Raw genomic sequence first — 23,823 nt, 5'->3', positions numbered from 1 at the left:
AATATTTGAGTACGATCTTACCTGTCTAATTTTATTTCTTCCTTGAGGCATGTTGTTCTTCATCTTTGATTGTGTTCTATTACATGACACATGCCTAACCCCCTACAGCTATTTATTGCATGTCTGCCCCAGAATGTTCAAATGGCTAAAATCCTTTGTACAAATGCATTTTCTCTTCACCTCTTTTCTGTCTACTTGTAAACTGTTTGTTGACAACTGGATGTTCAAAATAATTAAAAAAAAAAAAAAAAAAAGACAAAAATCCTCAACATGCTATGCAGTTAGTTAGTTATGACTCTAGAACTGTATTCATTTCATCATTGATCGCGACCTTTTTTCCACACCTGTGTATCCTTTAGAAATTCAAAATAAACTTCTTTCTCACATCCAGATGGCAGAGTCTTCAGAATTTCTATCACATGCTCTACTTTATACCTCTTAACTGAGCCAGTTCTCAGTACATCACCTTGTATGTGACATGCACCTTAACAGGTCAGCCATGTCCTCACATACCCACTTTCCTGGACAAGTTTCATATCAGTTTAGATCTTCTGTTACTTGGTAACTTCAGAATTGAGTAGTAAGTAGCTCAGACATAGTCATAACTGCACTGTCTTGCACAGTAACTTTGCTTATACCAGGTTTAACTAGGTTTTGATTTCTAAGGTATTCACTTATGTGTATAAAGTCTCAATGCACGCTGTCCTTTCTAGAATCAGCTTTCATTGGTTACTATTTCCTACCATAACATTGCCTTTCATATGAGGCCAGTTGGTTCTGTCCATGTTGTTTGATTGTAGAGATATTTATAAACTGGTGAAAATCTTGACCATATCCATAACAGTATATAATACCATCCACCATTTTATGTAAGTCACAAAATTTGTGTTCAGAACTGGCCAGTAATAAGGAAATGGGATAACACACACCACATTCTAGACTTTCCTATCACAAATTGGTGTGTTTAGGAGTCACATGGCATACTTCCCAAGTTAAGGCCAACTTCTTACTTTAAGCAACAATGGCTATTTATTATATGCAGTGTTATATGTGAAATCCTCTAAGGCTAACTTTGAGTCCAAATTGGCCACATCCACTAAGGGCAATGACAAGGCTTTCTTTGCATATGCCCGCAGTCTCAAAGGTAACTACCAAATCTGCTCTGAATTGGTGGTCAAGAATACCACATTCACAAATGCCATAGATATAGCCAACCTGCTGGTAGACAAGTTCAATGAAAACTTCACCCCCGTGTCCCACCCATCAGTAAACCAGGACATCCCCAGCACCTGCCTCCTCCTGCTCTCATCACCAGGGAGCAGGTTATTAATGCCCTCTCAAAGGCAAAAAATACAGCCTCCATGGGACCCAACAACATCCCTGGCTATGTCCTACATGAACTCAGGAAAGAGCTCTCAGCACAACTAGGCACCCTATTCAACCAAAGCCTGTGCACGGGCTTCATCCCAGCAGAATGGAGGACAGCCGCTGTCATCCCTCTGCACAATGTTGGAGTGTCCACTGACCCAGGCAATTATAGTCCCATCAGCCTAACTAGCCTGATCTGCAAGGCCATGGAGTGCATTATCATGGACCTTATACACAAGGACATTCACAACTTCCAAATGCTTAATCCCACACAGTTTGGTTTTGTCAAAGGGAGATCATGCCTTTTAAACTTGGTTGCCTTCTTCAAAACAGTCATCAAAGCCATGGATGAGGGAAAGATAGTGCACACCACCTACCTTGGCCTAGCCAAAGCCTTGAACACTATTCCCCACTTAGGCATAATAGATAAACTCTCACAGCTAGGCATCAACCCATACGTTACCAGATGGGTAGCTAACGGGCTCACTGATAGAACCTACTCAGTCAAAATAGGGGAAGCCACCTCTGGTAATACACCCGTAAAAAGTGGCATACCCCTAGAATAGGTCTTGGGGACTCTACTGTTTGGGATATACTTTTCTGAGGTGCAGGCCAAAACCAGTGGTCTGTGACTGACCAAGTTTGCAGATGATTGCAAGCTGGGCACTATAATAAATTCAACAAAGGTCTCCCGGCACACCAATTCAACGCAAGTAAAAAGCATATAAATGAATAAACCAGGTTTAATTAAACAAATAAAACAGGTTAAATAATGCACTTTTCATCGCCTTGATTAAGGCAACTTCTTCAGATTTCACATTACATTCACAAGACCATTTAAATAAAAAGCAGAACCATCATATGGTCAAATTTTGACTAATCAAATACTTTCATGTATAGATGTCAACAATTTCTAAAAGTACTAAAAGTATTAAAAATATATTACAACATTCTTAATATGTCTGAAAAAACTTTTGCATTAACTTTTTAAAAAAATGTCACCAAAAAACCTACTTTTGCATGTATAACAAGTAAAACGTGTATGTATATGGAAAATAATAAAATAATATAATGACATAAGCCATATGTCTATGTTCGTTGTTATAACAAATTTCTTGACACTAAATAAAAAAGTGTAAATAATACATTTCACAGCTATAAACAGTGGATAATGAAGCAATGCCTCCAGTATTATACACTATCTTTTTAGACTCATTAATTTTAAAAGACATATAATATTACAGTGGTCATTTAACCCGGGTTCACAAAAGGCATTAGATCTTATTTGCCATGAAAGTTCGCCCTCCTCAAGTAACAAGTTAAAAGGCCCACCCCGAATGTTATGTTGGATTTGGTCGATAGCTTTAAAAGTAAAGTTATGGCCTGGGTACATTGACTTGTGTCTAGCTAGAGCATTGTCACTTTTGTTAGTATTCATGGCATAAATATGTTCGTATATTCGATCTCTAAGCCTTCGCTCAGTTTTCCCTATGTAGAATGCTTTACAAAGGGAACATAGGGCAACATAAATCACCATTTTTGAGTTACAGTTTAGGTTATGCTTCATGTAAAATTTCCTACCATTTATATTAAATGTATAACCTGTGTTAATATATCTACACATACTACAACAGCCACAATTAGTCATGCCTGTCAGTCTGTGTGTGTTCTTATGGTTTTGAGCTTCCAATATATTTTTTAGGTTGTTACCTTTCCTAAAAATAATTCTTGGTCTCAAATTTATATAATAAATTACTATTATTATATACTATTATTTACTATAATAAATTCCCCTAGTGATGTGAACATCTTCCAAGAGGGCCTTAACCAAACTAATGATTGGTGCCAGAAGCACGGCCTCAAATTGAATGCCAAAAAATGCATCATTATCCTCTTTGCGGAAAATGGTGTCCCCACTAATTATCACATTCATAACAATGTACTAAGCACACAATCAGTCGTGAGGGACTTGTGCACCCAGGTTGATAGCAACCTGACTTTTGACTACCATGTTGCCTCCATTGTACGGAAGGTTTTCTACATGGCCCACCTCATAAGTAAGGGTATTTCATCCAGGAACATCCCTGTACTTCTCCCTTATCAGACCCAATATCGAGTACAATGTCCCCTTCACCGTGTACCTTGCCAAGCACATGCAGCAATTGGAGAGGCCACAGAGGTTCCTGACCGGGAAAATCCAGGATCTCAACACCTATCCTATGCAGATAGGCTAAAAGTCCTGTCCCTCTACTTAGTCTTGTACAGACTGCTCAGTGGTGACCTGTGTCTGGCATACAAGGCAGTCTCAGACTCAGCCTTGATGGAGTTGCTGCATATCCGTAAGTCAAACTCCACTCACACAACCTGCATGCAAGGTCTTAACCTGGTCTGTGACATTAATAGAACTTGTTGGCTGGATAGATTTGTGTCCCAATGACTCCCACATCTGTGGAATATACTTCCTCTCCATGTAAAGCACAGTACTTCAGTAGCCCTCTTTAAGTGGAACCTGGACTACTGGATGGGAAACAGAAAATATACCCCTGGGATCCCATCTGTGTCCCTGCTGGACAAGGAAAACAGGTGTTGACTTTGTGGGAACATGGGTGAAATTCTTTGCTAGACCAATAGCCTAGTATCGTCCTATAAACCTATGTAACATTCCCTTCCTCTACAAAAATACATTTACTTATAATTTAGGTATTTATTTATATATTTAGGCAGCAATATCTGCATAAATTAGATATATTCATATGGCATGCAAAAGCACATACAGATAAACTAGAAACAGCAGCAACATTTCAGCTTTCCTTAAGGTCACACTTTTTTTCCTTTAACACACTCATTGAGTCTATTAAGCTTCTTCACAGGCCATCCATTTCCCAGACGTATTGTGTTTATGGAACTTCACTAAGTAAAGTATTTGTGGCAATCGTACTATTTGAATTGACACCAAAGTCTCAGTTTCTGCAGCCTGGTGTCAGTTGTTTAGAATTTTTCTACTTCATTTCACAGTCACTAGAGTGCTATATTACAACATTCTGCTCTGTCATTTTCAGTATAGAGCCCTTGACACCATTAATGTACATATGAGGTGAAGATGGTAGGGGCAACATCAAATTCACCCATGCCTAAGCAGACTCAGACTGGATAATAATTTTGTGAAAACTGCTGTTTCTTTCCTTCTCAATTGTTCATCACTAGCGCATCCTTGTTAAGGGCATTCTGACACGCTACAGGTAAATCCACATATAGGCTTCTGATACTCTACAGGTAAATCCACATATAGGCTTCTGATGCTCTACAGGTAAATCCACATATAGGCATCTGATACCCTACAGGTAAATCCACACACATGCTTCTGATACTCTACATGTAAATCCACACATAGGCTTCTGATACTCTAGAGGTAAATCAACAGGTAGGCTTCTGATATAGTACAGGTAAATCTACATGTAGGCGTTTGATACTCTACATTTAAATCCATACGTAGGCTTCTGATATACTACAGGTAAATCCACAGCTAGGCTTCTGATACTCTACAGGGAAATCCGTAGGTAGGCATAGGTAGGCATCTGATACTCTACAGATAAATCCACAGGTAGGCTTCTGATACACTACAGGTGAATCCTCAGGTAGGCTTCTGATACTCTACAGGTAAGTCCACTGGAAGGTTTCTGATTCTCTACAGGTAAAATTACAGGCAGCCTTCTGATACTTTACATGTAAATTTGTTGATAGTGTTCTTTACCTCCACAGGTAAATCCACAGTTAAGCCTCTATTACTACTCTACAGCTTGTTTTGGTTATGATCCCCCAAGTTTCTTCCTTCTTTTATTGAGAAATCTTCTGGAAGAGAGTCAATTAACACTGCCTTTTTTCATCTACAGGTCTCAGTTTTACAAACACTTCAAAAGCTGATTCCAACTAAACTATATCTTGTTTTGTTACTGTAATGTGCTTTGTATGGTGTATACATGCAACGTTAAAATATCATTTCTACTATCCAAACTATCCACCATGGTGCAATACTTTTTGCATTTGTTAACCAAGTAGGTACATTGGTTTGGTGACAATTTTCATGTATGACCTGAGCCCAATTGACAAATAACAGTTTTACAACATAAAAAGACAAATAGATGCTCAGTAGAGATACAAAAAGGTGACTTACAGATGAGACAGTTATTACAACTATAACAGTACTATTAACTGGTTTGAATAATTTGAATACAGATGAACAATAATATAGTTGAGCATTTACAGAAAGCAATTTCTTTAGGTAAAGTTAATAAAAAAGCACAAGTATATTAATAAAGGTTGATAGATGTTTTAAGGGAGAGGGAAAAAGAAGAGTTAACAGGTTACAAGAGATAGGTAGGTAGACAGAAGGGCTAGGTAGAAGCATTTGAGATAATATATTTGAGTGGTGAATAGTTCTGTAAGCAATGATTAGTTGAAATAAGAAGGCACAAGTTGTACAAAGGAATGAAGGAATGCAACAGACAAGGGTCTGAAGATATGTGAAGGCTGTCAGCCTAAATGGAAGAAAATGGTGTTAAATGTGGAACTGCAAAAATGTAACAACAGTGCATTCTGCTGTAGGAAAGCTGATATGTCAAGCAGTGTATAATTGTTTGATCACAAAACCTGGAGCCAAGATGTCTGGATGAAGGAATTCTTGCTTTTGTTTGAGACTAGAGTTAGTTGCTATAATTTGCATTTACAATTTCTTTTATTGCTGTAGCTTCCCGACCAGGTGCAAGATCAAAAGGGCTGTTACACTCTGAGCTTCTGTTAGCCCGTGAAACAGAAAATAATGATGTAATCTGAAATGAGTCAGTGGTACTCTGTTATCAATTTAAGGACAGAGAGACTCAGAGCATTTTGCATTTGTCTTGAGAACATCCAACATCACCAGCACTCTGCCTATCCTCTAAATGTAAGTTTATTTTAGAACTGTGTTTTCTCTTAGATATAGCTAGGAAATAGGAAGATTAGATTATTTCTTTCTGTATTGATGTCAGAACTTTTCTACTGTATTGTTTTAAGCATTTTTATGTGATCTCTGAACTCTTAACTAGCACTGTGTAGTAAGAAGTATTGTTGTGTGTTTTTATTATTTATTATTACATATTTTTAAAGCTTTCAACTGTGGCTGGTTTGTGAAGAGTTAATTTAAGCTCTAGAGTACATTGCATGTATATAGTGATACTGTCCAAGTCACTCCAATAAGCCTTGCTGTTCAGTTACACTTACTATTTGGATAATAATATTGCACAGTAATAATTGAACACCCTTCGATAATGGCCTTATTAGTAGCGGATATTGGTGGGTGGTGGCAGCTGGTGCTACTGTATAGTCTGGGTAAAAGGAGGCACAGCTGGATAATCTGTGCCAGCCCTCCCCTGGAGTGTCTGTGCATTTGTATATAATTCATATTTCAAAATGTGTGTGTGTCAGCTAATTGGGCAAGGACACGAAGCACTAGTTGGACAGAGAGGGTGCTGGAGGTTTTAGCTTGCTCACTAGGCTGAGATCTGGACTGTATAGTTGTGCCAGTCTTATTGGGGATCTGGAGAGAAAGGGAGAAGCCAGCTCCAGACTGACTGTGATCTCTGTGTGCTCTTAAGGGAAATTGTACTTTACTGTGTGTGTGTATTTGTTATCCTCCCCTGTGTGGATGCCCCTCACTGGTTTAGTGGTGAGGACTGAGACTCCTTGACTGCTGGGCCAGTGCACAGGTGTCACAAAGGGTATTACAGCATTTGTATTGAGAGGATAGTTTAACATGTCTCCTGAAGAAAGTTTTAAATTCTAGAGGAGAGAAGGCATGTCTCAATGGGGATTGAGTTACAGGAAGTTGGACATAGTTTGTAAAAGAAATTTTCCAAAGCAGTGAGAATGAGTGGTGGGTAGTCCAATAGGATGCGGTCATTGTTGTATTGAATGTGAGTATGGAGCTTTGAAACTGGATAAGTCTGAAAAAGGGTGGGCAATAGTGATTGTTTAAGAACTTAACATTTTGAGAGTTAAGCAGAAGGCAGCCTCTGGAGTGAATAGGAAGAGAGCTGATTTTAGAGATAGTGGTGTAATGGCGCTCAGGACAGAGCTGTATGAAACTTAGAAGTTGATTGTTAGTTTTTTGGAGACTAACTTGATTCTGAGCAGAGTTGAAAGAAATAGCTGTAGGGCATATTTAAATCTTGGAAGAACACTGATGGCAACACCTCACCTTTCTTCAGCAGTAAGCAGATAAAAAATGTTGTAAGTGACTAATGTGTAGAAGTGCTTTTTGAGATTAAACTTCAATATGGGCAAAGCTGGGATGTGGAAGGGGTTAAGGATATGACCTCAGCATTTTTGCTAAGTAACAGCATGTACAGGGTGTCTGAAAGGCTCAGTAATAGTTGCAGCAAGTTTCTGGTAGAATCTTTACTATGTACCAAACAGCACAGCTGCCACTTTTTAGTGTTCAGGATTACTTTGTAAGAGATATGTATATTCCATATGTGGTTGAAGTCACTTTGCAGTGAATCATTAATTTCATGGTGGGGGGGACTGTCCTGGTGATGACAATATCTTTATCATAAAATAGCCAGTTGATATTGTTAAGGGGAGGGACTTAGTAAACAGGGAAAAGAGAAGTGAGTCAAAAGAGAACCCCTTGTGGTACACCAAAAGATGTGTAGCCATTTAGGAGAGTTGAGGATCTGGATAGAATAGAGAGCTACATGTAGCTAAGGTAACTAGAGAACCTCAAGCAGACTTCTTCTAAAAAGCCAGATTATTTAATTTTTTTAAGGTCCACAAAGATAGCAACAGTAAGCCTACCACCTTCCATATTAGAATGCATATGCCTATTTAATGACAGGATTGTAGTAATAGTACTGTATCTAGTTCTAAACCCATGATGTCTGTTGATAAGGATGTCATATTTGTTGAGATACTGCAATTTTTTTTTTGTAAGTTAGAGTTTCAAGTAGTTTGGCTAAGGTGTTAAGGCTGGCTATAGGGTGACAATCAACTGCTGTTTTGGGGTTGGCAACCTGAGGAGAGGTATAATGATAACATGTTTTTGTAGAGTTGGAAAGGTTTTTATAGTTAGTGAAAAACTGAATATATGAGTAAAGAGGGGTGTCAAGAGTTTGGGAGCCCATTTTTAAAATTTGAGGATGAATGGAATAAAGCTTATGGTTGCAGTGATCTGGGAGATTGTCAATGAAGTCCTTAATTTTCTTTCTAATTATGGATTGAAAGAAAACTTAGGATAGTCCGAGAAAGTATATAAGGGCTCCTGTGCTGGGTCTATATCACATTATCGAAATTCCAAAATGTCGAACACCATAAGCTTGACCTTGGAATCTCAAAATATGATATACTCGAATGCTCAGAACAGCAAATTTTTTCCAAGGGAAAAAATTTGCTGCTCCAAGAATAGACACACACAGCACAAGCACACCAAAATACTTAATCCACACATACACACTTCACAGAACCCTACAATAAACCATACATACACTACTAGCTATCCACTTACCTTAACCCAACCCTAACCCTAAGGGCCCTAACTAACGCACACTCAGCTTACCTGCTTCCTATCCCTAAGGTCCCTAACTATTCCACACTCACCTTACCCGCACCCTAACCCTAAAATCCCTATCACACACTCACCTTACCTGCTTCCTAACCCTAAGGTCCCGATTGCACACTCACCTTACCCACTCCCTAACCCTAAAGTCCCTATTGCACACTCACCTTACCTGCTCCCTAACCCTAAAGTCACTGTCGCACACTCACCTTACCCGCTCCCTAACCCTAAGGTCCCTATCACACACTCACCTTCGTTCACACACTTACCTTAACCCGGTCCGCAACCTTCGCTCCACAGTTGAGGAAATAGTGAAGCTGCAGAAATGGCCCACCAAATACTTTCCCTAGGAAAGTATTCAGTGTTCTGCAGCTTCGCTATTTCCAAGCGTTCGCTGACTATGGGTCAATATTATAACATTTGAAGTTGTAAGACTTTGATGTTATAATATAGACCCCCTGTGCTAAGGGAGGTGTACAGACCTATGTATGTAGCTGAAAGGGGGCTAGGTAGGTTGAACATATTGTTATGGAAGGCCTTTAGAGTGTCAGTAGGAATTGCAAGGTGGATCTTGAGCTGTGAAATATTTTAATGGAGGATAACATTTTAACAGAGTTCCAGAACTGCTTGGATTTGCTAAAGTAAGTAGTAGCTGAGCTCTTCAGTAATTTGTTTTAGCTCTATTGTTTAGTACCCTAAGAGAGTTGTGCAGGGAAGTGAATGTATCATATTTATCATGACTGTTAGGGTTACTTTTCCAGTCCCTCCAAGCGTTGTCCTTATTTTTGATCTGCCTTGCTAGATCATGAGTGAACTAAGGGGCCTTGGTATATTTTAGTCTCTGAGTTTTGTTTGGTTAGAGTCGATTTTGAATGGGAAGTTGGACACTGAGGAAAGCAGAGAGAGCATCATTGGGATCCATGGATGAGTACAAAGGAGTCCAGTTTAATGAGGGAGGGTTGGGATAAAAGCAGGGGTTAAGATGACAACATAGTAATGTACTTGGGGGGTAATTTTATGTTTTTTCAGAGAAGAGAATTACTTATGGGGTTGAGGTCAGATAAACTGTTGGGTATTAACTATTATCTAGAAAGTTAGCGAGTATGTGGTTTTATAGGGCAAGTTTGTTGGTGAGAGGCTATAATCTGGTGTCTCCTTAGACTATCTGTATAAGTTTATGATGGCGGACTATTCTCTTAAGTGAAAGGTATTTTGGCCCAGAGAAAGAAAGGTTAATGTTACTCAATGTAATTAGTCTGTAATGCCTGGAATTAGTAATAATAGAGTTGTGAATGTTTTCAAACATGATTAGAGAGGAAAGTGGGATATATAAACAGTCGTGAGTAGTATTTTTGTGGTACAGGATAATGCTAACTTAGCTAGGGTTTTTGAGCTGGGGGGAATTTTTTATTATTGGGGACAAATGGAGTTATTAAATAGCATAAGAACCCCTTCACTTGGTAAGAAGTCAGGTTAATTATCAGTGTGGAGAGTGTAGTTTTGTGATAGCAGGGGATGCATTAAAGAGTCATCCTTAAATCAGGACTCTGTGATAATGATTATGGTGGAAATATGTTAGTCAAGAAAATGTTCCAGTTGTGGAAATGTGTTATTAAGGCTGTAAGCATTCAGGTTAGCAATTTAAAAATGGGAAGGTACAGGGTTAAAGTGGATGTCCAAGGTTGTCGAAATAGAAGGCTGTCGAGAAGAGAAAGGACAGAAAGTGGGTGGCAGTGGGATATAACTGAGATCATGGAGTAAAACGTTATTAGGTATTTATAGGTGGCAGCTCAATATGGAGACCACAAGAGAGGAAGTGTTAGTTGTAACAGAGGAGAAGAAGAGTGTGTTAAGGACAAGCACTGATTCACATGTGGAAGATGTGGGGGGGGGTTAAGTGGAAAGGTGGTGCAACTGAAAAGTGAAAGGCAGTTAATGGTACTGAGGAGGAGGAGGGGGAGAAGTGGGTTTTGAAAAAATCAGAGAGGCACTGGGTGAGAAAGTTAAATAAGGAAGAAGAGGCATCAGTAACGTGTAAGAGTAAGATTGGGTTGGATGGGGAATGGTTGGGAGAATAGCAAAGCAGGTCACACAGATGGAGAAATTGGTCAGCTAGTGCAAGAGCCATACTCTTGGTATGCAGGAATGGATTCAGTGATGTCCAGGTGTATAGGCAATTGTAGAAATGTGCCAGACAATGGCATAATACAAGTCTGATGTTGCTTTAGGTTGACAGGTTATAGTTGGACGATGAAACAGAAATATTGCAAAAAGCATATAGTAAAACAATGAAACAAAGCTGGAAGCACGGTGTGGCTTCTACCTACATCAAGAGATATAGTAAGTCATTCTGGAAGTATAGGAGCTGGTCAATATCTAGAATAAGTTTCCTTCATTGTAGACAGCAAGGATTAGCATCCGGGGGGTTATAACTAAGTAGGGCAACTGGAGCAGTAAGAGCAATCCAGACCTGTAAGAGGGCAAAAATGCAGTTTAGGGAAATAGAAGATGAGATAGGGGAACAGCTATAGTATGTCGGTAAAGACAGGGGAAACTGCTAAATACTATACTAGATTAAAAGAAGAGTAGAGGTCATACTGTTATACTAAGGCGTAGAGAACATATGGAAGTGAGAAATGGAATAATAGTAAATGCATTATAAGCAGCAAAACAGCACAGCAAATAGAGAAATATCAGTGCTACAATGAATACAGAACATTGCTCTAACAGTAATGGTAAATACAGACGTAGTTAAAGGTCAAAACACTGTTGCTAACAATGGCTAAAAGTACAACATAAAACTAGAAAATAAAGAGCAACTATTGTATTATAGTCACAAATTGTAGATAATTAGATTAATGGAGTAGAACTGAGTGAATAAACATGAGTAAGACAAAGTGGGAAAATATAAACACAGAGGGCAACAACTAAACTAAACCATGCCAACTAACAGCACTTTAGGTCATGAAATACTATTCAGGCTACTTGAAATACCACAAGTCACTGGTGCCTACAATCTTTATTTTATTTATTTATTTTACATTTGTTGACCGGGTTAGTCTCACTGGATATATGTCCATTTTCAGTAGAGGCCCGGGGAGAAAAGCTCCACTACAGCATTATATAAATTGATACAAATAAGTAAGTATAAGACATATTTAAAAATTAATTAGACATAGAGACTCATAAAAGTAGATGTACACTACCTAAGAGGAAACAAAAATGACATGAATATGCAAGTACATATAGGTTGCATGTATCAAGATTAACATGTGAGAAGCTTAGACAATATTAGAGAGAAAAGATACATATACATATGTGTAGAAACAAAACATTTTTTTTCAATCTAAAATATAGGCAGTGGACTATTAACTACAATGTATATTCATACACTGCCCCATTGCGCACACACAATCTATATAATGCAAGGGTCTCTAGAAACTCTGCCAGCTTTCCATATACCTGAATTTAGGGAGATATCTATAACTGTATCTCCCATAGTGGCAATGGCTGTTATATTGTAAGGTATGCATCAGTGGGACCAATCTAATGCTGATTTTTTTTCCATTTGGTTAATTTTTTCTGGTTAATTTGCCAATTAGCTTTGCAAAAGCAAACATTATCATTAAGGTATGAGACTTGTCTTACTCAACATTTGCATCACCTAAATGGAGGGTTATGATTTGTCTCTATAGTAACTCTTCAACTTTAAGAAGGGCATTTTAGTGGAACATATAAACATACAAATCTTTCAAAACCACTCTGAAAGGAAAGATTATAAACCAGCAAGCAAAGGAGAGTAGTATTGCTGGAGCTGAATTCATCCTCAGGTCTTGGTGAGTTCCTTCATGAGGTGGATCCTGTTTTTCACAAAATTGCACCGAGATGGCTCTGATATATAGGCTGTGGGCTGGATTCACGAAGGCTTGCACGGAGTCTAAGAGTAGAATAAGATTCCATGCAGCCAGCATGTCTGCCGAGTGATCCAGGAACAGCCGGCAGGGGCGTGCAAGAGAGCTCCTAAAACTCCTCTTACACGGACAGGGCTAGGTTATGCAAATTACCTCATTTGCTGCTGAAAGGTATGCAAATGAGGTAAATTTGCGATTCAGGAAACCCTAACCTGTCCGAGTAAGAGTAGTTGTTATTTGCAGAAATGTGCTCAGTTGACAACAGAGTACGGTTCTGCAAATAGCAAAACGGAGCCGTGACAGCTCCCAAAAAAGGATGCATCCAGTCGATGAAGCATGCCAATGGCCAAAAATATGGCCATTGGGAATGTCCACCAATGCAAAATTAAAATAAAATATTTTTTTTTATCCCGATCGCAGATGTTTAAGCATAACGCTCTAAAAACCAGAAAACCAATAATTAAAGTCCACAAATGTGGATTTTACAGTAATCCCTAATATACAATGCAAGGGAATGGCAGTCCAAAGACAACATGGCTACCAAGTAGAGGTTGCTAAGGGAGGAAGCTCAGTCTAAGAGATGTAACCAAGCATTAGTAGGCAATCCTATGCAAATGAGGGTAAGAATAGTGAATCCCAAGTTCACATAGCAAAACAGCACAGTCAGTGGAGTGTAGGAGTAGGATAAGGGTTGTAACAGAGTAGAAGATAGGTGACATAATAAGGGGGGGTATGTCTGGAAGAAGTGAAGCTCATTGGAGTAGAGTGGCATGTGTCTGCTGTCAGATACTAATCAATGGAAGAGGTGTGTCAACAGGTACCCTAGCTAAAGGCAAGAAATTGAAGGTGTATGCCGTGAAGTTTCTTGTAGAAATGCCTGCAATGTGTATGCGCGCGTGTGAGCGCCTGTAAAACTGAGTAAGCCTGTGTGCGCATGTGTGCGCCTGTGTGCGCACGTTTAAGCCGGAGTAAGCAAATGTAAGGATGTTGAAACCCATGTAAGTGCGTTTGCACCTGTATACACGCGTGTTAGCAAGAATAAGCAAGTTGTAGCCCGTGTAAGCATGTGTGCGCGCGTGTGAGCTGATGTGCGTGTGTCAGCGCTTGTTTGCACGGTGCTGCCCCCTGAGGAAACAGAAAGGGAAAAGGAAGCACAACAAATAGTAGGAAGTTAAACAGGGAGGACTAGCAGAGCTAGCAGGTGAAAACAATCAGAATCAGGCAATTACACAGGCAGTACACTAGCCCAGCCCAGCACCTAAAACTCAGCAAACAACTTTGCACTATGTTTTTCTCATAGACACTGCAACACTGCAGTAAGCTAATAGAAGTGAAAATTGAAAAAGCTTTACTGAGACAAAGAAATGTTAGGGGCTGCCATTGCTGTTATAAGATGACATATGCAACATGCTGAGGGTGGTGACAATGTGAATGCTGCTGAGCAACCCACAGTGAGGAGACGGAGAAGAGTGTACAGGCCCAGGGTAACCTACCAGGGGCTACATGAGCTGGAGATAGTGGAGCGCTATAGAGTGGACAGAGACCTCATGCAGCAAATTGTTGAGCTGTGCAGGCCACACCTCACACACAGAACCAACAGAGGGGAACCCATCCCAGTGGAAACCTAGGTATGTGTTGGCCAAAGAATACTAGCAACAGGTACCTTCCAGAGACCAACTGGCGATATGATGGGGATTTCACAGGCATCAGCATCCAGGGTACTGCACCAGTTACTGAATGCCATGTCAGCACATGTCGGTAATCATGTATATTTCCCCAATTCCCATGCGGTATTGGCCAGCAATATGCGTCTCTTCCAGCAAATAGTGGAATACCCTGAGGTAGTGGGTGCAATAGACTGCACACACATTCGCATCAAAGCACCAGCTGGTGAGCAGGGTAGGGTCTACTATAACCGCAAGGGTTACCCCTCCATCAACTGCCAGGTCATGTGTGATGCCCAGGGCATAATAATGAATGTGTGTGCTGGCTGCTCTGGAAGCTACCATGACTCCCATATCTGGTATCTGACACAGCTGTACCAGACATCTGCCAATGGGGACATCCCTCATGGTCACATATTGGGGGATGCTGGATATGCACTTGAGTCGTGGCTGATGACACCCATCAGAAATGCACACACACCTGAACAGGAACACCATAATGAGGCACACGCACAAACACAAAATGTAATCGAGCGTGTGTTTGGGCTGCTCAAGTCATGGTTCCGGTGCCTGGACACATCTGGTGGAGCCTTGCAGTACTCACCAACTACATGTACCCAAATAGTCATGGTATGTGCTATGCTACATAATATGATCCTGCAAAAACAGCTGCAGCAAGACCAGCATAGGGCCGGGCCAAACAGCCCCCCACCATTGCCAAGGCCATCACAGGCAGAGCATGACTTGGAGGAGGAACAACCTGAGCCTGCCCCAGTAGGCAGAAGGAGGCATGCCCAGTATGCTTTGGCCTTGGCAAAGAGGCAATGCATAGCATATACACTGGCTCAGTAGGAAACCTGGAAATTATACCTCTCTCTGACTCACACATATAGTAAAAGGGATGCCTAACTTGACACTACCTGTTAACAAACATGTATAGGGAGTGTAAAATGTGCATCCGACATAGGCAGCCCTGCAGCACCACCTGAGGCATGATTGCCATGTGTTAAGCAATATAAAGCAGTGCCAAACAGCTCTCACCACTATTTAGTATATGTAAACAAAATTGCACACACTAAGTAGCACAACTTCAGGCAATGTTGAGCAATATTGGGCACTGTTCAGCAATGTTGGTTAACAGAGAGCAATGTTGTGCAAGTTTGGTCAAATTTGGGCATAGTTCAGCAAAAGCAGGTAAACATGGTCATATTTGCTTCACTGCTCCTGAAGCAGCCTGTTCTGCCCAGTATGAAAATATGAAGCAGTGACAGTCCTCCAACCCAGGATACTGTGCATCATAGTCATAGTACAGAACCACTAAACCATGACAGTGGTCAGCTTGTATGAAGAAATGTTGGTAAGTCTATGCAAAGTATCTCATGGAAACCTTGCAGGCATAGCATAATCCCTGTCGAGTTAAGACACAAAGGTGAGGCCTGCAGTAAGAATAGAACCTGATATTCAACACACATCTAGTATAAATGTTAATATTGGTAATGTTCACACACATCAACAAATGTAGTGGACCTCAGACAGCAACATACTGCAAGGTCACACTGGGCATGCTCACACACTTGAATAAATGAGACAAATGTCAGGCAACAAAACACTGAAAGGCTGAACTGGGCATGCTCACACACTTAGGGCATGTCTGAGTACAGCAGTGGGCCACACATATCCGTCAGTTGCATGTGTTAACCCAGGAACCTCGCACTATTCACCAGTCTGCCTTGTGCACACAGTTATATGACAACAGACACATATATAATATAGTGGAACCCTGTCATAATCAACTATGTTATGCAGATACTTAGGTTGTTCATAGAAAGTGGGAAAGCAAAGAAGAAACAAAACCTGCAAGCAGTACCATCAATGAACAATGTTCATCCCGACCATTATCATAGGTTCAGAGGTTGATACTAGGCTATCTGCCCTAGGGCATGTATAAGCCTAGCCAGAGTGTGTTTGGCTTTCACAACCCTGCTAGATTAGTAGACTGTGCCTGTGAATAGTAGGTCACACAAGATATCCCACATATGTTCATTTTATTGTGCCTCTGTCTAGCAGGGACCCAGAACATATCCCTGGGCTAAATATACGATCACCCATCCACTTGTCAAAATGTCACCTGTAGGTGGTCAGTGGGGGTCTCTGCGTATGTGGGACTGGGATCTCTTTCCAGAGTGAGTGGAGCGTCTGGGATGGGAATCCACCCCTCCAGCATGTCCTATTAATATCAGTGCAGATGTTCCCATCCCTGGAGCGTGTAGCTGTAAGGGACTTTGATATCCTGAGGTGGAGCCTGTACATTAATGCTGTGATGGACATGGCTTTAAACAACAGGCACAGATCGCATGCGAGTCGGCAGTAAGCGACTGAGGAGAGCTGGGGTCACCATAGTCAAACTGCGCATACCATCTGTGTGAGGCCCTAGATCTACTTGGTTAGGTACTTTTGTGGATATTACAGTTGCTGCAGATGTTGGGTAAGGTACATCCGAAATGGAGCATTGTATCCAAGCATGGGCCTGATGAGTATAGGGGCACAATGACCCCACTTGATCTAGATGTGAAACCCTATGGGATAAGGTGGGCTATATAGAAGGTGTGTCCAACAACATTGGCAACGTGATTGTCAAAGGCGAGAGTACTAACTATTCATGTCCCCAAATCACAAATCACACCCACCGTACGTGATGTATCATCACCTATGTGGTAATGTGTGGGCACGTTGTTATTACCAAAGGGGATGACTATGCATCTAATGGAAGGTAGCTGTAGGCCATGGCTTAGGCACCAGTTATCCATCTTTGTGAGACCCTTTTGGAGGATGCTTGTCATAGGGTCATAGGTCATAGGTTTGTACTAAGCTAACTGCCCTTTTGGGCCATTTTAAGCCTAGCCAATTACCCCATGTGAGAATTGAACCCTGTACCTTGTGTTTGTAAGGTAAACACCATAACCATTATGCCAACCTCCCACCCAGCTGAGGAGTTAATTATGGCACACAGTTTGCAGTCATCTGCGAACATGGTCAGCCATATTACTCCTGTGGTAGCCTGTACGTCTGAGAAATATATACCGAACAAGAGAGGTCCCAGGACTGAGCCCTGTGGGATGCCACGTGTAACTGGTGTATAGTCAGACATGGCACCTGCAATACTGACCATGTGGGTGCTATCCATGATCCAGTTAGCAATCCATCTTGTGACATATGTGTAGATATTGAAGCCGTTGAGCTTATGTATAGTGGCCAAGTGGGGTATTGTGTTGAACTGTTGTGCGAGATCCAGGTAGGCTGTGTGGACAACCCTCTGTACATCTATGGACCTGGTAACTGTTTAAAGACATCGAACAGGTTCAAGAGGCAAGATCTGCCTACAACAAAGCCGAATTGTGTAGGATCCAGTGTCTGTAGGTTCACTATGTCTATGTGTATGTGTTCCATGATGATATGCTCCATAGCTTAGCAGACCAGGATAGTTAGGCTTATAGTGCGATATTGTCAGGGTCCCTTGTGGCACCACCTCTGTGGAGCGAGAACACTGTTGATGTACGCCATTCCTTGGGTACATATCCTGTAGTAACTCTGATATTGAACAGTGACATATGTGAGTGTTAAGTTCATCATGAATCTCGTTTAAGCCGCAGGCCGGGACACCGTCTTGTCCCATTGATGCTGTGTTGTCTGCTATGGAGAGGGCAGCACTCACCTGTTCATCTGTGATGTCTGGGAGGCTACACCCTGTTGGGATGGACATTTGCACCATAGGAGGGATGGGGAGGAAAGATTTCCACTGAACCTGTTTGCCAGGATGTTTGCAATGTCAGTGGGTTCACTGTATGTTTTGTCATTATGCAGTAACTCACAGAATATCTGCGAGTTCCCACCCAGGTTCCTGACATAACTAAAGAAGGCCTTGTGATTGTCCTTAGTGTCTGATTGCAAGTGTCTGTCAGAAGTGGCCCTTAGATGAATCAACAAGTGATCATAGCTATTCCACAGTACTGATCCGAGATGCCTTCCTTTTTGGGATTATGCTCTATCATGTAGTAGCCTCTTCCTGTCATTGTATAGCTTATTAATGTTCGTGGTCCACCATACAGGTCCCCTGCTTTGGAGGAGTGAGTCTTGTAGTTATCTGGGATAGTACAATCCACGCATTCCAGTAGTTGTCCATAGAATGGGTTTGTAAAGGATTAAGTCATCTGCGCCATAATTAACACTGTCCCAGGGTCTTTGACGGATACCACCTTGGTTTGTAGAAGTGTGACGTTTGCTTATGAGAAGTACTTCACTGAGATCACCTAGGATGGGGTTGTGGACGGGATATGTTTGTCCAGTGAAATAAATGTATGGTCTGACCTTAACAATGAGGGGTATACCTCTGGTGTGGAACATAGAGTCCCCATGGTGGGGATGATCATGTCCCACATGTTTTACCCTCCTGTGGTTGTGGTGACCAGTTCTGCCATAGCATTTGAGTCTATAAATCCTAGCAACTGTTGTGCGAGGGTGTTGGTGCTTGAGTAGTATTCCCAGACAATGTTTGTGTATTTGAAGTCACCCAATATATTGGTGTTTGAAGAGACCTTCATATTCCCCAGTGTTCCCAGGAATACCAAGTGTTGTTCCCATGTTTGGGAGTGTGGTCTATAGCAGTCTACAAACTGAAATGCAGTTTGGGCCACTGTTAGTTGCACATGTACGTTCTCCGATGCTTTGTGCAGTGCTACCAACCTGGAGGTGTGTGTATGTTTGATGTATATGGATACTCCCCCTACTTTTGTTGGCCGGTCCGAGTCTTGTGTCCAAAAAGCATGGTATGAAGTAAAACCTGGTAGTGCTGGTGTGCTTTTGGGAGCCTGAACCAGGTGTCTGTTACTGCACATATATCGACAGTCTCCATACTGATGTGAGTCCTGAGTGCATGCATTCTGAGGGTCAGACATCTGTTGTTGAGCAGCATTACTCTCCGTTTCCTTTACCCTGTAACATCTATGGAGGTGGTTTTGTCTTCTGAGCCTTACTTAAAACAGCCACTATGGGGGTGGCAAGAGCCTTAGCCAGTATTTGAAAGCCTAGGGGTGACAGGTGCATGGAGTCCATAGTGAAGCTACATGGCATGTCGAGCATGTAATCCCAGGCTGACAGACACTGGATCCCCTTTGAATGACACCACTATGTTAGCCAATTGTTAAGAGTGATCAGTTTGTCTGTATACTGTGACATCATTCTCGGTGAGGGTAAGATGCTACACAAGGTCAGGGTCATACTGGCCTGGGCTACATGATCAGAGAGCTCCTCTATGTCTCTTGTCATGTAGTCCAGGGAGGAACATCTGAGGGTTTACACACCAGCATGGTCAATGATGGAGCCATATTTGTACTTGCTTTGGAGTGACCTGAGTGCATGTTTTATGTGGCAGATCCTGGCACCCGACAGACAGCACAAAGTGACCTTCTCCTTGTTCAGCCTGGTGAGTGGGACGTCAGTGTGACTGACAATAAGAGTCACCTATTACAAGTGTATTAGGTGTGTTGTTTAGGCCTAAGGGCAGTGACTGTGTGGCACACTGACTTTGTGAACTATGTGATATGTGTGTATAGTTGTGGGTTAGCAGTTGTTTGGGTGTCTGCTTTGGATGTCTCTGCTGCTTAGGCAGAGTATATTTAGAGCCTCCAAGTATGTGTTTGTGTGGTAATGTATTTGGTTTGCTGTCATCATAGGTCCATGTGAGACTGGATTTGTGGTGTGTGTGGTTACCTTCACCACCTGATAGACTGTGCCAGTCACGGGTTGAGAGAGGTCAGCCTCCTGTTTGTCTATACAGTTGCATCTCTCACATATATCTGAGTTTGTTGGTAGGAGGGCAGGGTTGTCTGTGTACATAAGGCAGTTGTAACATTGCATCAAAATTCCAATATGCACCAGCCGGACTGGAGAGTACACACGAAACTGACCTTTGGACATGCCAGGATATTATGATGACATACTCTGTTGACTAATCACAAAGGATCAGTAGTGTGTTAAGTGTGTAAAAGAGTATAACAGGGGTTTAGTGGTCAGGTTTGTCATTGTTTTGGAAAGATTATCTGCGAAGGAGTACAGACAGAACCATTACACCTCCTTCAGCTATGTCACAAATAACAATGTACAGTCATATATGTCCTGAGTCACAGTCAACTGTACCTGACTGACAATGTCAACATCCTGTCAGACAGGCCCATACATACATACCCACCTCCCAGTGACAAAAGGCCCTATCATCATACCATGAGATATCACATGTAGAATGGGTAAACTGCTCCTCCCAAAGCCGAATGAATGCCATCACATGGATAACATTGTTTCCCCATATGTGTCGTAAGTGAACAACAGAACAATCAGACCCTGCACTTGAACAGTCTGATGAGTCTCACCCTCTCTACAGGATCTTACACTGTTGAATGTGTTACAGCAACATATGGCACACCCCGCAAGTGTTGGTGCACAACAGACCATGGGAACTATAGTCCTATAAGCCTATGAAGTCTGAACTGCTAGGCCGTGGAGTCCATCATGATTGCAGTCAGAAACAGAGCTATTGTAATCCAACAAACAAACAACCCAATCAACTGTGGTATGTTAATGAGCAGATCATGTTCCCAAACCTGCTAGATTGTTTTCAAGGCAGCCACCCAGGACATACATCACAGATAGGAGCTACACATGTCCCACATAGACTTTGAATAGCCCTTTATCAACATCACAGACACATGTTGTATCCACAAAACCAACAATCTGTGCATAAATATGTATTGTCATATGAAGGCAATTTGTCCACAGATAGATCACAGAAGCTATGAATTGTGGAGTTCTGTTCATGCTGTTCACACCTGCTGACCCACAAGGTTCATTCCTAGGATTGCATAAAACAAAGTGCACACACATTACCATGTCCAGTCTGATGATGTCAGCATCCTAAAAATATAGCAGGAGAATCTAAACCACACAGTAAAGCATATAGCATGTTGTGTTAATGCATATCTTTTTAGTATCATAACATAGTTAAGTAGGGGTTTGAATCCTGCAATTAATAAGTGTGTGTGTGTGTGTGTATGTGTCTGTGATTCCCTTTGAAAGTAGTAGACTTTGACAACACATTAAAAGAGGTGAACTCCTCTTTGCCAAGTCTGATGATGTCAGTATCCCACAAATACAGCAGTGGAAACAAAAACACCCAGTAAAGCATATAGCGTGTCATGTTAATGCGTATCTCCCTAGTGTCATAACATAGTTAGGTAGGGGTTTGAATTCTGCAATTGCTAAGTGTGTGTGTGTGATCCTCTTTGGGAGGAGTGGCCTTTTTGTAGACTGTGACAACACATTAAAAGAAGTGAACTCCTCTTTGCCAAGTCTGATGATGTCAGTATCCCACAAATACAGCAGTGGAAATAAGCACAAACAGTAAAGCAGATAGCATGTCGTGTTAATGCGTATCTTCCTAGTGTCATAACATAGTTAGGTAAGGGTTTGAATCCTGAAAATGTTGAGTGTGTGTGTGTGATTTCCTTTGAGAGAAGTGGCCTTTTTGGAGACTGTGAAAACACAGCAAAAGAGATGAATTCCTCTTTGCCAAGTGCGATGATGTCAGTATCCCACAAATACAGCTTTGGAAATAAATACTCCCAGTAAAGTATATAGCGCGTTGTGTTAATGCGTATCTCCCTAGTGTCGTAACATAGCTAGGTAGGGGTTTGAATGCTGAAGGTGTGTGTGTGTGTGTAAGATTCCCTTTGAGAGGAGTGACCTTTTTGGAGACTGTGAAAACACATTAGAAGAGGTGATTTCCTCTTTGCCAAGTCTGATGATGTCAGTATCCCACAAATACAGCAGTGGAAATGAAAACCCTCAGTAAAGCATATAGTGTGTCATGGTAATGCGTTCCTCTCTAGTATCATAACATAGTTAAGTAGGGGTTTGAATCCTGCAATTGCTGAGTGGGGGTGTATGTGTGTGTGTCTAATCTTATGAAAGGAGTGGCCTTTTTGGAGACTGTGAAAACACATTAAAAGAGGTAAATTCCCCTTTGGCCAGTTTGATGATGTCAGTATCCCACAAATACAGCAGTGGAAACGAAAACTCACAGTAAAGCATATGGCGTGTCGTGGTAATGCATAACTTTCTAGTATCATAACATAGGTAGGTTGAGGTTTGAATCCTGCAATTGCTGAGTGTGTGTGACACTGTTGAGCAATGTGCTGTGGGTTTTGCTTTTACTGCTATATGACATATCAGTAAAACAACAGTATGTGCATTGCACACTTCAGGTATCTGTGTGGCAAATACACATATGTACATGTGACCTAAATTGGTAACTGTGTGGCCAAGACATATATGTACATGTGACCTCATTCACTTCATAGGTGTGAAGTCTGCTTTCAACACGACTACATCTGTTACCATTGACAGTTGTTGCTGCTGCTTCTCAGACCATAGGTCACATATGTATGTATGTGACAAGTCCAGCCACTGTAGTGAGCTGTTCCCTAGGTCATCTGTGTCACACACACACATGACAAATGCTATAGAATAGTGTGAGTGAGGGTGTATGCCTGTGGCATATTTCAGACATGTTCAAACACAACGCAGTCTGTCAATAATGGCCATTCATTGTAGGTATACAAAAACTCCGTGGATATGCATACAGACCCCTTATTGCTTATGTGATACACTGAGAGACATCAGCATACCTTTGGGAATGTGGATATCAAAGGACAGATGAAATCACATGTGGCTGTTTGTACACATTGGTACCCCTGCTACATGTTGTGTGCTACTACCAATGTGGTACTGTCAGGATACTATGTGTAGTAAATGTGGATGACTATTGTTGGCTCATAGCTTCACAACATGGGTTTGTCAACAGGTATCTGTCTGTATGATACCCTTGTGGAGGATAAGTGTCTAATCCGGGGAATGCATTGTAGGCCACTGTATGCATCACCAGATGTGGACGTACATATCCCTAGTGTGTCTGCTTGTACCTAGGATGGACACATGCCAAACAGGAGTGGTCACAGGAATGTGCAGTGGTCAATACCACTGGTAACTGGTATAGTACAATACCGGAATGATTCTAATGCTACTGTGTATCCTACAGCTGTGTGTCAGTTGTCAAGACATCATCTAACAATTGGTTAAAATCAGGCTGTTGAGGTTATGTACGCTACCAGAATGCTAACCAATGACCGATATTAACAGTATCACCCACAGCATAGTGTCATACCATGTCATACACACATGTGTA

The 23,823-nt window shown here is 41.4% G+C and overlaps 1 protein-coding gene across 1 annotated transcript in view; it reads right to left on the bottom strand.

The window, feature by feature from the left end:
• LY86 (lymphocyte antigen 86) overlaps positions 1–23,823 on the bottom strand; it is a 669,137-nt gene that overhangs the window by 502,395 nt on the left and 142,919 nt on the right. The gene's annotated exons all lie outside the window — the stretch shown is intronic.

Source organism: Protopterus annectens, chromosome 3.part0, assembly GCF_019279795.1.
Source record: "Protopterus annectens isolate FY-2018-M chromosome 3.part0, PAN1.0, whole genome shotgun sequence".
Lineage (NCBI taxonomy): Eukaryota > Metazoa > Chordata > Ceratodontiformes > Protopteridae > Protopterus > Protopterus annectens.
This window is presented reverse-complemented; position numbering and strand designations above follow the sequence as displayed.